Genomic DNA, 15,391 nt, shown 5'->3' with positions numbered 1-15,391 from the left:
TTTTTTTTCCTAAAGCAGACGCATAGAAGTTTTACTCTAGTTTCGTGCAGTAGAAACGTGAATGACTGCGAAGTATCATAATACAATTTTAAACATGGCTGTGAGCCAGCAACCGCACACAAGATTATGATTTGTATAATACAGCCAACCGATTACAACAAGATTTAACTTGACCTGGTTTCGACACCGACTATGGGTTTCTTCATCAGGAAAAAACAAAAGCAGTTACCTATAAAAGGTTAAGAACTCATTAATATAGAGAAGAAAACGAAAAATATATGGTTATTATACAGAAAAAAATTCATGAGGTGACTATACTCATATGTAGTAACAGTTGGAAACAGGTTTATGAGCAAAATGCAGTCATACAAAATAACTCCTTACAATCATATTTAAAACCATATAAAATTACAGGTATTGGATCTGACATAACAATGGTACATTGTCAGTAGGAACAATAGCTACATGACGTAGCACAGTGTACGCCGGTAAGGGCTGTAAGAGGAAACAGCCACTGGAATTGGTATCAGACTAAGCGGCTCGCGGGCCACAACGTGGACACGAAAGAAGTCGCGCTGTCTAGTAACAACCGGAATAACCAGCTGCTTACGTTACAAAAATATTTTCAGTAGCGTATCACTGTTGATCTTCCAAGTCAGCAGCTCGTATAGCACAAACTAAAAATTTATATACGACCATGCAGTAGCAGATATTTTATACATTTTGTGCTAAAACGAACTATGATGCAATAAATTAAAAGGAGAGAGGAAGAAGATATTTTAGTGTATACTCTTGAGAAAAATGCGGAGTCAATTTTAAGCATTTCTATGTGAGGGCTTTATATCATTACAAGAAGTTTTTATTACGTAGCCGTAACTATTCATTCAGAATGAAACTGCCATTAAGACAGAGATGATTGAAAATTTCCAATTCTTCAAGGATTCTGTAGCCTGTCTTTTCCGTGTATGGGATACTAATGCCACGAATTTCTTTAGGCTTATGGCCTATAATTAATAAGTGATCATCAAAGGACGAGTTATATACGCTGATCGGCCAGAACATCATGACCACCGATCGACTATCGATACCAGCGCCACCTGGCCAGGAATGACTGCTAGTCAGACACACTCACGGTGCATGTAGTATCAGCAAGCGTGCTGGCCGTGTGTAGAGCGGCGAAGGAACGCGATCTATTAGAGTTTGATCGAGTGCAGATTTTGATGGCCCGGAGGCTCGGCACAAGCATTTCGGAAACTACACGACCTGTCGGGTGTTCGAGGAGTGCTGTGGTGTCTTCAAGACGTGGCGTAAAGGAAGTGAAACCACGTGCAGGCGTTGTGGGGTTGGGCGGCCACCCCTCATTATAGATGTTGGACGTCGCTGGGCAGATTGGTAAAATAGGATGGTTGCAGACTGAGGCAAACTTTAATGCTGGACAGAGTACAAGTATGAACAATCAGTGCACCTAACACTTCTAACTATGGGCCTCCGCAGCCGACGACCAATGAATGTGCCAATTACGACATCAGCCGGCCGCGGTGGCCAAGCGGTTAAAGGCGCTACAGTCTGGAACCGCGCGGCCGCTACGGTCGCAGGTTCGAATCCTGCCTCGGGCATGGATGTGTGTGATGTCCTTAGGTTAGTTAGGTTTAAGTAGTTCTAAGTTCTAGGGGACTGATGACCTCAGAAGTTAAGTCCCATAGTGCTCAGAGCCATTTGAACCAATTACGACATCGGACATCGGCAACTACGACTGAAATGGGCACGTGACCATCGGCACTGGTTGGTGGCGCAGTGGCAGTGCGTTGCATGTTCTGTTGAATCCCGATACCGTCTTCATCATGCCGATGGGAGGGCGCGAATCTGTGTGTTCCGGGGGAACAGCTCCTTGACACTTGTCTTGCGAGCGGAGACAGGCTGGCGGCGGCTCCATTATGCCCTGGGGAACATTTACGTGGACATCTATGGTTCCCGTGTAGCTCGTACAAAGTACCATGACGGCAAAAGACTTTCGTACATTGGTTGCAGACCACGTACACAACATCATAACGATCATGTTGCCCGATTGAAGTGTCATTTTTTTTGTCCAGGGAAGCCTAAACCCGCACTAATTTTTTTCCAGAAATAATTCATTAATAGTAAATGATTTGGAAGAGCAGTTGAACGGAATGGACAGTGTCTTGAAAGGAGGATATAAGATGAACATCAACAAAAGCAAAACGAGGATAATGGAATGAGTCGAATTAATTTGGGTGATGCTGAGGGAATTAGATTAGGAAATGAGACACTTAAAGCAGAAAAGGAGTTATGCTATTTGGGAGCAAAATAACTGATGATGGTCGAAGTAGAGAGGATATAAAATGTAGAGTGGCAATGGTAAGGAAAGCATTTCTGAAGAAGAGAAATTTGTTAACATCGAGTATAGATTTAAGTGTTAGGAAGTCGTTTGTGAAAGTATTTGTATGGAGTGTAGCCATGTATGAAGTGAAACATGGACAATAAATAGTTTGGACAAGAAAAGAATAGAAGCTTTCGAAATCTGGTGGTACAGAAGAATGTTAAAGATTAGGTGGGTAGATCACGTAACTAATGAGGAGGTATTGAATAGGACTGGGGAGAAGAGAAGTTTGTGGCACAACTTGACTAGAAGAAGGGATCGGTTGGTAGGACATGTTCTGAGGCATCAAGGGATCACAAATTTAGCGTTGGAGGGCAGCGTGGGGGCTAAAAATTGTAGAGGGAGACCAAGAGATGAATACAATAAGCAGATCCAGAAGGATGTAGGTTGCAGTAGGTACTGGGAGATGAAGAAGCTTGCACAGGATAGAGCAGCATGGAGAGCTGCATCAAACCAGTCTCAGGACTGAAGACCACAACAACAACAACAGTAACTCTACAATTTCTTGCATAATACAGACATATTCACATCAAGTACTACATAAAAAATATTCACATCAAGTAGTACATAAAAAAGTCTACGTTATCCAGCACATTAGAAATTTCAGCATTTTTTCACAGCTATCGGCATGTCTTTCTTTTGTAGGCTAGAGCCTTGATCGTCATCTTTTGTCGACATCTGAGCAGGATATCTGAGACAGACTCGGGTCTCTCTCCATATGACCATTTTAAATGGCTCTGAGCACTATGAGACTTAACATCTGTGGTCATTAGTCCCCAAGAACTTAGAACTACTGAAACCTAGCCAACCTAAGGACGTCACACACATCCATGCCCGAGGCAGGATTCGAACCTGCGACCGTAGCGGTCTCGCGGTTCCAGACTGAAGCGCCTAGAAACGCACGGCTACCCGGCCGGCATGACCATTTTAAGGGCGAAGTTACAATATATGTGATATTGACATTTCTGTTACAGAAAATGCGCATATAGTGAAGTTTCGATTTTGAGGTAGCTAATTTTCTACGGCAGTGAAATACCGGGTGTGACAAAAAGAATCAACCGATTTGGTACGTCTATATTTCTGAAACTAATAAACATAAACAATGAAATTTGTTTTTTGATGAGCGGGAAACTCAATTAGTCTTTTTTTTTCATACCTTTTCATAGGTGTTCAATATGCCCCCCTTAACATGCACGGCATAAGTCAATGCGGTATTCAAATTGTTCCCACACTGCAGCGAGCATGGCCGGAGTTACGGCTTCCACAGCTGCTGTTATGCTATGTCTCAGTTCATTCATTGTTGTTGGCAACGGAGTCACATAAACAGATGCCAGTAATGTAAGGCTGAATTATTAGGTCTCGACCAACCGATCCATAGTTTAGTAATCTTTTTATTTAAAAATTCCCGCACTTCCAGATGCCAGTGTGGAGGTGCCCCATCCTGTTTGTAAATGAAGTCGTTCGAATCAGTCTCCACTGTGGGAAAAGAAATTTCTCAAACATATCGAGATATGTGCTTCTTGCAACAGCGTTCTCGGCAAAGAAAAATGGAACATACGCCTTATCTCAAATAACGAAATAGTTATGATTTTTTAAAATCGGATCACTCTTCTTGATGTACCATGTAAAACTGAAGAGTTTGCCCTTTCCAACAGTACATTGTTCACGCACATATCTTAAATAACGTACTAGTTGTGATTTTTTAGGTAGGATGATTCTTTTTGATACATCCTGTATTATCAGTGAAAACTATTCTCCTAGTGAGTGCAGGTGCAATTATGCTTTAAGTCCATATACGTCTTGTGTTTAGGAGACGGGGTACGAGACAGCCCGAAAAAGATGGAGAAAAAATAGCTCTAGCTGTTATACAATGAATTCTTTCACTTGGTGATTTAAGAAAATCGAAGAATGGGTAAATTCTTGTACCCCGAAAGAATTTAAAACCCATTCTTCCCCGTTTCGGTCCATATTTGTTTTCTGACGTCGTTATGACAAAATGTTCAAATACATTGCTAAGGCCCTCCATTGGAAACTCCGTACAAAGTGATGCAGTTCCAGATTAAAATCAGAGCTGATGAGAAAAATCCCACTGATCTGATATGCTGTATGGAGATTAAAGACATACGAAAAATTGTGAAGGTGGTACCCCATAGGTCTTACGTATTTGAAGAAAGTCGTCACAAGGCCAGGAGTACGATGGAATGGTTCGAGAAACACTGTAGCGAGTTGCAGTTGATATGCTGGCCCCTCAACTCGCCAGATCTGTACCCGATCGAAGACATCTGGGATATGATGGAACGTGGCGTCAGAACGCATCGCTTCCCTCCACAGAATTTACGGGAATTAGGAGACTTGTGTCTGCAAATGTGGTACCAACCCCTACAGCAACGTACGAAGGCCTCGTTGCTTCCATGCCACGACTCGTAGCCGCTATTATCCGTGCCAAAAGTGGACATATCGGCTATTAGGTAGGTGGTCTTAGTATTCTGGCTGATCAGTGTGTATTTGTATCTTTTTCCGTGAGAGACGTTCTTTAATTCTAACAGCAATTGCTCGTCCTGTCTGCCCTGTGTAATATGCTGGACTTGTGTAATGGTCCATCGTGGTACGGAGGCGGTTGGCGGCTTCGTGAGCGGCGGCGGTATTGAGTAGCCGCGAGTGACGGACGGAGTGGCGGCCCTGTCGCCGGCTGGCATCTGCCCGGCCCTTGCAACGAGCTCCCCCGCAGGCCTGCGCCGCTCGCCGCCCGCTTCCCACGGCTGATGGATCGGCCGGCAGGTGCTGCCCTGCCTGCACAGCCAGCGGGGGCGTTTTTGTGCCGCCTCCTACCCATCCTCCCTCTCCTCCCCTCACACACTCCCTCCTCGAAGCGAAGCACAAGAGCAGCACCTGACGAGCCAACGGGGGCCATCCTATTCTTTCAGGGCACCAGCTCCTGCTGCAGCCCCTCTTCGATAAACGTGGCCAAAGAGTCGGGTCTCCTCTTTCCCGGCAAAAAAGAAAAAACCTTTGTGATCGCATGAGGAGCTATTCGATGAACTCAGCAGAGGTGGTAGCTATTGCTCTTTCCATGTGGACGTCGTAATGGAATTATTTGAATACGGTTTGCGGATTCATAGTTCGCTGGAGATTTACGGCTTATAAATAAACTTTCCGCGAAAGGCAAAGGTTCCGAGTTCGAGTCTCGGTCCGGCACACAATTTTAAACTGCCAGGAGGTTTCATACCAGCGCACACTCCGCTGTAGAATGAAAATTTCATTCTAGAAACAACCCCCAGGTTATGGCTAAGCCATGTCTCCGCAATATCCTTTCTTCCAGGAGTGCTAGTTCTGCAAGGTTCGGAGGAGAGCTTCTGCAAAGTTTGGAAGGTAGGAGACGAGATACTGGCGGGATTAAAGCTGTGAGGACGGGGCGTGAGTCGTGCTTGGGTAGCTCAGTTGGTAGAGCACTTGTCCGCGAAAGACAAAGGTCCCGAGTTTGAGTCTCGGTTCGGCACACAGTTTTAGTCTGCCAGGAAGTTTCAACCTTCCCAGATTTTGTAATCAAAATCCACGAAAACTACAGGCAGCCTACGAAGCTGAAATTTTGTAAAATACCATGGCGTCGTGCTCGGCATTGGTTGAGGCACCGCGCGAGGTTTGACTCGCAGCCACGGTCGGAATGCGCGTATTCCTAGCGAGCAGTAACATTCCTTGCAACGGCCCGATTCTTCACAGAATGGAAAACTTCCACGTGTAAAATGTCAACTGTCCCGAGCTATGTGTGGTTCACTGATAATCATTTTGCAGTTACACTCAGTGGTATATGTGGACGCGGCAATATGGAAAGTAAATTAGAACGTCAAGCCTGATGCTGAAGTTTTGCTGTTTGAACAGCGAAAATAGAGTAAACTCTTCCCTATCCATCGTTTTGTGAGCGGTGTTAACGAGAAAGTTTCGAAAATAATTCGAAATTACATGCCAGTTTTGTTGGAAATCGCGAATTTTTCTCGTTCTTGAGTACCGGGTGAGTATAGTCTGGCTGCCCGCCCGGCTAGCCGCGCGGTCTAACGCGCTGTCTCCCGAGCGGAAAGGCGTGCCGATCCTCGTCACGAATCCGCCCGGCGGATTATTGTGGAGGTCCGGTGTGCCGGCCAGTCTGTGGACGGTTTTTAAGGCAGTTTTCCATCTGCCTCCGCAAATGCGGGCTGGTTCCCCTTATTCCGCCTCAGTTACAGTATGTCGGCGATTGCTGCGCAAACAGTGTCTCCACGTATGCGTACACCATAATCACTCTTCCCCGCAAACGTTATGGTTACACTCGTCTGGTATGAGACGTTCCTTGGAGGTGGGGGGGGGGGGGGGGGGCTTCCACTGGGGCCGAACCGCACAGTAACCCTGGGTTCGGTGTGGGCGGCGGTGGGGTGGGTGGACTGTTGTGGCCTGTTGGGTTGTGAACCACTGAGGGCTACGGCGGGACGAAGCCTCTCCGTCGTTTCTAGGTCCCCGGTTTAATATGCAATACACGCACAATAGTCTGGGTACTTGCACACGTTGGCTGACTCTGCCTCAAGAGATGTACGCTGCTTCTTAACAGCTGTACTTGTCTTACTGTGTTAAACCTTTAAAATAACATTATACCTCGTAATGAGTAGATCATGACAGCATTTCAGATTTTTAAATTCGGTCGATAAATGAAGTACTGGAAGTAAAATTTCTGTTGCCCTGAAAGCCTTTAGATAGGCAACCATCAACTGGCTTGGTTCAAATGGCTTAGAGCACTATGGGACTTAACTGTTGTGGTCATCAGTCCCCTAGAGCTTAGAACTACTTAAACCGAACTAACCTAAGGAAATCACACACATCCATGCCTGAGGCAGGATTCTAACCTGCGACCGTAGCGGTCACGCGGCGCCACACTGTAGCGCCTAGAACCGCACGGCCACTCCGGCCGGCCCCGTCAACTGGGAGTGTATGACAGCTCCGCGGCTTAGTCGTGTGGTACTACACTTTTTTATCTTTTTGGTTATTTATTTATTTTGGCTTTTGGCAGCAATTGTTAAAAATGTGTCACATTAATATAACTGCAATTTTTACAGTTGAACAATAAAAAGTGTTCGATGTACAAACGTAAGTCCTTAACGCGAAATGAAAACACTAAAAGACGGAAACCATACAGCCATCCGTAGTTACATCTGCGCCAAGTTAACAGAAGAGCCATTTTCACAGTAGAACAATGATAAGAATGTGAAGTACAAAATACAGCAATACAGATGTGCAGCGTACTGCATGGATTAGGAGGCAGATTGCACCACTGGTTATGGACGAAACGTTCATCGGCGACACGGATTAGCCCTCGACATTTACGAAATACTGCTCCTCACAGAAAAATGAAACCTGATTGCAATTAGTGTACTAAAATTATTTAACTACATTTAAGGCAATTTGCTGTTGACGTTAGTTTCAGTGACCCAGGCTCTTTTAATGTATTGCCACAATAAGAACGATACCATACCATACAAGCTCATTTTAATAATCTGACGTTACCTTATTATCATTTGGTCGAAACTGATAGTGACAGTAGCTAATGGTGGGGTACCACCAACACAAACATTTTTCGTATCTCTTTAATCTCCATACGGGGGATCAAATCAGCGGCAATTTTCTCATCAGCTCTGATTTTAATCTGGAACTGCATCACTTTGTACGGAGTTTCCAATGGAGGGCCTTAGCAATGTATTTCAACATTTTGTCATAACGACGCCATAAAACAAATATGGACCGAAACGGGGAAGAATTGGTTTTAAATTCTTTCGGGGTACAAGAATTTACCCATTCTTCGATTTTCTTAAATCACCAAGTGAAAGCATTCATTGTATAACAGCTAGAGCTATTTTTTCTCCATCTTTTTCGGGCTGTCTCGTACCCCGTCTCCTAAACACAAGACGTATATGGACTTAAAGCATAATTGCACCTGCACTCACTAGGAGAATAGTTTTCACTGATAATACAGGATGTATCAAAAAGAATCATCCTACCTAAAAAATCATAACTAGTACGTTATTTAAGATATGTATGTGAACAATATACTGTTGGAAAGGGCAAACCCTTTTGAGTTTTTCATGGTACATGAAGAAGAATTATCAGATTTTAAAAAATCATAACTATTACGTTGTTTGAGATATGGCGTATGTTCCATTTTTCTTTGCCGAGAACGTTGTTGCAAGAAGCACATATCTCGATATGCTTGAGAACTTCCTTTTCCCACAGTTGGAGACTGATTCGAACGACTTCATGTACAAACAGGATGGAGCAACTCCACACCTGCATCTGGAAGTGCGGGAATTTTTAAATCAAAGGATTACTAAACGATGGATCGGTCGCACTGGACCACATGATTCAGCCTTACATTACTGACATCTGTTTATGTGACTCCGTTGCCAACAACAATGAATGAACCGAGACGTCGCATAACAGCAGCTGTGGAAGCCGCAACTAAAAAAATGGTTCAAATGGCTCTGAGCACTATGGAACTTAATATCTGAGGTCATCAGTCCCCTAGAACTTAGATCTACTCAAACCTAACTAGTCTTAGGACATCACACACATCCATGCCCGAGGCAGGATTCGAACCTGCGACCGTAGCAGTCGCGCGGTTCCGGACTAAAGCGCCTAGAACCGCTCGGTCACAACGGCCGGCAAGTCGCAAATCAAGACGTGCTTTCTGCAGTTTGGGAACAATTTGAATACCGGATTGAAATGGTATGAAAAAAAACTTCTTGAGTTTCCCGCTCATCAAAAAGCAAAGTTCATTGTATATGTTTATTAGTTTCAGAAATATAGACGTGCCAAATCGGATGATTCTTTTTGTTACTCCCTGTATTTCACTGCCGCAGAAAATTTGCTACCTCAAAATCTAAACTTCACCTTATGCGCATTTTTTGTAACAGAAATGTCAATATCATATATATTGTAACTTCGCTCTTAAAATGATCATATCGAGAGAGACCCGAGACTTTCTCAGATATCCTGCTCAGTTGTCGACAAAAGATGACGATCAAGGCTCTAGCCTACAAAAGAGAGACATGCTGACAGCTGTGAAAAAATGGTGAAACTTCTAATGTGCTGAGTAACGTAGACATTTTTATGTACTATTTGATTATGTCTATATCGGGCAAAAAAACTGTACAGTTACTATTAATGAATTATTTTTGGAAAAAAATCAATGCGAACTTAGGCTTCCGTGGACAACAAAAATTTTGATATCATATACTAGTTAATTAAGAAAGTTTTAACACAATAAGTGGAAAAGTCAAAAACTTTCTTTATGTCATGAGGCATTTTAACTCGCGGGGCGCTAATAACCCACACTACATTAATCCAGTATTTGAGAGTGAGAAAATTCAACGACTTCCAATAAGCGTTACACATAATTTCAAATCTTTACGAAAATTTGTCTTGCTGACACCCCTCACAATACCTATCGTTGTACAACACGTAATTCGGACTATATGCCGTCATAAACATGGAATGCATGGAAAACTAGTTTTTTTTTTTAACGGACTGCAAATTATCCAGACCATACTCATCCATCGTTGATAATAGGAGCACGTAGCGATTTCCAATAAATTAGAACAGTAATTTCAAACTTTCCTCCTAATGGGCAAACAATTCGAAGCTCATAAAACTAACGTAATTAGGCTTTTGCATCTCCTGCTATAAAGGATTGTCATGGTTAGTGTCAAGTATACAACACATTAACTCATTAATATCAGACATTTAAAGCTGTTTTACACACGGAAGTTCGATTCTTTGAAGAAACGGCGTCGGATCTCGCTAGTCCGTTAATAACAGTGAACGTTCTCTTTTACATCTCTAAATCCTGTATCGCTCATTGTGTCTTGTTACAACGGAAATTCGCTACTCAGTTTGGAATGGCTTTGAGTGTTGAAAATGAAGACGCAATTTACGGAGTTGCTAAGCCATTTCTGTATTCTACGCCGCGATGAGCTGAGACACACAGACACTTGATTACTCTCTTATTGTGAGCCGACTAGTTGACGAAATTGTGATTGCTGCGGGGATCTACAGCAGACAATTCGTTTCATTTGCAACAAACGGCTCTTCACGTACATAAGTTACAAGTCACACGTGCCGTAGTTGATTCTCCTGTTTCCACGTAACATAAAATAAAAAGCGAACACAGTAATAGTATGCTTTCGGGTGTTCAGCGGAGTTGTTGATTCCATTTCTCTGTGTGATATTTCGAAGACCGCCCCACTCGTTCTCATCACGTGTTGCGTGCCGCTTTGTTGTGCCCGGACTGCAGCTGAAGACTGAATTGGTCGTCGAAATACTGTGTAGAAAATTGGAAGCAACAACTCAGCTGAACATCGCACATCGTTAATCAGTCATGCCGAGAAAATACATCAGTATCTGTACGCTGTGTAGCAAATTGGGTATTTTGCTTTCTTCAACGGTGAGTAATTGTTTACAGGTAGTGGCATTTTATTATCTGAATGGCATTTTACTACCTGAGGTTTCAGGTATATTACTGAATCATGCATCTCTAAACTGGGTGTGTTTTTCATGACTAATGCCAGCTGTTGACTTTCATCGTATGTGGTACTGTTGTACGATTTCAGGTCGGAGGTCTTCAAGAACCCTGTTCAAAAGTTGTTATATAAAAACATTTGCTCCTCAGGACGTCATTCTTTTACTTGTAGCTAAAAGCGGTGACTGAACAAAATATATATTGCTTTTTTTAAATTCTTTATCAGGATAGGCCTGCTTTAAATTAATCTAACGCCTTAACTGAACAGTAGTACAACATATCGATGTATTTAAGAGATATTATCACAGATGAAGTTAACTGCTAGTGGGCAAGTGTTACATCGACTGTTTTAAAAGAAGTTCACTTAGCGTACACAGTTTATTGGCCCACGTAAATATGAAATTTAATTGTTAATCAAACGTTGTCCAAAAAATGGGACAGATATTTTATTAAAGCGGCGAACACTTCAGCTAAGATTCCCTCCTTCTTCACCACGAAATTTGTCGTATTATTCGCACAAGTTGGTGCGTTTCAGTTGTCTTTTTCTGGTGCTCTCTCAAGAAGCGAAATTTAAACACATTTATTCATAAAGACGCAAGAGTCTTATGTCACCAGAAAAAGAATATAAAAGCACCTTCTCATAGGGTGCTTCTTTGATGGGATCTAATTTGTTTCAAGAATAGGAGTGCGGTACGAAAAAGAATCTCTGATTTTCACAAAATTTATTTGGAGTATTCATTTGCAAGAATACTTTTTAACAAAAAATATTCAACTCTCTTCGTAACAATTATCTAAATCCGTTCCAGTGCTTAGCCCACTGCTTCTGATGGCATCAACGTTTTTAAAAGTTCTGCAACGAAAACTTTTCGTGCCACCATTGTTTGCTGTAAATCAAGCGCTGGTAGCGGTGATGAATTTGCATTGTGGGCTATACTTTTTCCGGTGTGTGTCTACAACTTTTGTATCATCGGCTCTCTTGAACTTAATCTTTGATAGATGTTGTCTTTTGCTCTGTTTTGCAGTTTTAAATCAGTTAAGTCAATAGGGGTTTCTTTGGTAATACAGTCACTGCTTTTCACTAACGCTGTTCAAGTAAATAATAATAATATTTGGTACTGCGATTGAACTGTAATTATAAGCACGTAAAAGTATATTGGCGAGTATAATTTGACCGAATCAGCGCATGTCTGAGCCCTTAAGTTCAAAAATGGTTCAAATGGCTCTGAGCACTATGGGACTTAACAGCTGTGGTCATCAGTCCCCTAGAACTTAGAACTACTTAAACCTAACTAACCTAAGGACATCACACACATCCATGCCCGAGGCAGGATTCGAACCTGCGACCGTAGCAGTCGCGCGGTTCCGGACTGCGCGCCTAGAACCGCGAGACCACCGCGGCCGGCCAGCCCTTAAGTTTTTCTGGTCAGCGAGAAGCATCCCGTCGACGATAAAACCTGAGATTTACATCAGTTTCTAAACCTACACGTGTGCACTCGAAGCTACGGTGCTGTGTGTCGCGTCAAGTATGTTCTTTAGCTGTACGTTGTCCATCCTGTCTATTCTGTTGGTATGCATGGAGTGATCGATCGTCGACGCACCTCCACGTAAACCCGTACTTCTCAGATTATTCCATCATTGTTAGTATGCGAGATGTTGGTATGAAGAATCACTATTTCCCGTCTTGGAAGAGCATCTACTGAATTGGTAAGTGAACACCCTTAGTAGTGCACCACGTATTTCATGTTGCGTCTCCCATTGGAAATTGCTGAGCGTTAGTTATGCTCTCGCGCAGACCAAAAAAAAGACGCTTATGTACTGCACATTTGCTTCTGAATCTACTGTATAGCCTGCGACAGTTCAAATTGCTGAAGAGGTCGACACCATCAAACAGCGTTTACACAATCTTATGGCTTGTCTTTTTATGGGGTTCATGAACACTTTATTTTATCTGTCATTACTTTTATGTTGTCATTTCATGTACTGACACGTTCCATGACCTTGGAAATTTGCTCCTCAATTTGGTCCTACGGAACTAAACGTGTAAAATAAAAAATAAAACGTAACTCAAAATTGGGCACCTAGTGATGCGATTCAGTGATTCATATTGTGGGTTCTTTTGAAGCAGTATGAAGTTCTAATCTTTGACCATTGGCATCCGTATTCCCTGGTTCCTTTAAATCTTTGCTTTTGGTAAGGCAGTGGTCAATATCGCTCGCCACGGCTGTCTGAACGCAACTAGCTCCATGAAACTTAAAAGTAGACGGCACTTTAACATTCCTTCTTCTCACCCGTAATCTACACAGAAGTTGACTGTAACGTATTGTATGTCGAAACACTACTTATGTATTCTGAAAGACAAGACACGCTCTGGCGGAGTGCCCTATTCTCTTCGCTGTGGAATATTTGTTGTCACAGCTGCGTTTTATAGCGAAACGAATGAGTATACATTTCCGATAGTAACAGACTCTCTGCAACAACCTTTCGCCAAAATGTTAGCATTTGTGTGTGTGTGTGAAATCTTATGGGACTTATGTTAGCATTTGTGTTTTAATGAAACTACGGATTTCGAAGCTAATGCCTCCCATTTATTTTCATGAAAACAGGTACACAAAGCAAAATAAACAGAGCAAGCTTTCTGCTACATACTACCATTTTGCCATATAGTCACCAGCACTGAACAATGGCTTACATTGCACCCTCGTACAAACCTGAATGGGTTGTCTCATAGCTTTCATTACAAGACATGTGTCTGGAAAATGTTGATCGCCCAATCCATCTTTGGAACTTCGACAGAGACTGAATTGTGAAGGTGGCAGATCACGACCCTACAGCGAATGTGGTAGGACAGTCGAGCCAAAGTTTGCTAGAGTGTCATGACCGCAAAACTATTGTGAAACCTGGTTTTATCTTGTCTCACGCGGAAGTTTGTCGTCTACATTGGCCTGTCTCTATAAATTCGTGTCGTAAAGTTCTCAATTCAAAGATACTTTAGGCTCCAACATAAAAAAAATCACATCGTGCCTATCCCAGAAGACTATACACATCACTATACCAGCAAATTGCTGTCTCTTTAACTTCATCTTTCTCGGATAATTCACATCTCATGGACAGTCTTTTCTGGCAGTAGTGATGAATGTCTCATCTGTAGTGGTTGTGGTGACGGTCGGAGATTCAGCCTTGTACTGGTCCAGCAGGTCTCGACGAAATTGGGTTCGATGGTCTCTTGTTAGGGCTGTTTAATCATCCGTGATATCCATCTTGTACACGCTTTGTTATAACCAATGGTGCATCTCGCCTAAGGCGTTACAGCTGACATTCGGCTATACAGACAACTGTACGCCGACCAAGGCTGTTAATTATGAGGAATGGGAGCTCAGCAGGGTCGGCTGGGCCTTGGTCAGATACTTTCCGCCACTAATGAAACGGAGTACCCACCGCCTCACATTATTCAAGTCTGCTGTCTCGTTTCCGTACACCTTTAGCAAAAGTCAGTGGACTTAAGAGAGGAAACCAATGAAAAATCTCTGTTTCATACGCACCTCGATGTCGGATGCCTTTCATAACGCTGCGCGACTGCTGACCACCTGTCGCAGTACAACGGAAACTTAGCTTAAAGATTTAGAAATTAGTACTGGACTAACATAATCTGTGTCCGACAAAGGAGTCCACAAAAAAAAGTAGGAGACCAACAGTTTCGGAATGATGCTGCCATTTTCTGTGTGTTCTGTCTGCAGAGATCGAGAGAATGTTAGCATCCAGGCATTTACTTTCAGATATTCCAAATCAGAAAAACCGTTGCTAATGGAATTTATTACTAATGACAAGTGACAGGATGGACAGCGAAATAATTACGAGATGCTTAAATGCGGCCTTGCGTTCTTTTGTAAGTTAATATAGTTCCCTATACAAACATTCAAATATATCTCTAACTAAAATTTTCGTAATCAGTGTGATTTGCCAGTTTTGGCTTGTGGTAGTGTGGCATAAACTCACAGCGATTAGTGGAGAGATGTACAGGTATGTTGAGAATCACAAGGACGGACAGGAAAATAAATAAATGGAAGAAACTCGACTTATAACTATGAATAGGCGTGACATGTGGGCAGGCGAGTGGATGTTAGATGAACCAAGGCCATTCTTAGCTAGGTTGCAAGAGGTATGCTGTCTGATGGAAAGTATCCCGACACCTCTGTGTAATTCAAAGCTGACCATTGGATGTCACGAGAGTCGTACACGCCAGTGCAAAAAGGGGTGGGGAGTATTACTTTGTCAGCAGGGAAGCAATAAAAACAGAATAGGTCGGTCAGCAGTGCTCAGCAACTTCGAATGAGGACTAGTAATTGGATGTCACCCGAGTTAAGAAATTCGTCAGGGACATTTTAACCATTGTAAAGTCGTTTCGTGGTATTGTGATTGTGCAGTGGAAACGTGAAGGAACAACCACAGGTAAACTGAGACGG

Source organism: Schistocerca piceifrons, chromosome 4 (genome assembly GCF_021461385.2).
Source record: "Schistocerca piceifrons isolate TAMUIC-IGC-003096 chromosome 4, iqSchPice1.1, whole genome shotgun sequence".
Classification (NCBI taxonomy): Eukaryota; Metazoa; Arthropoda; class Insecta; order Orthoptera; family Acrididae; genus Schistocerca; species Schistocerca piceifrons.
Note: the sequence above shows the minus strand (reverse complement) of the source record.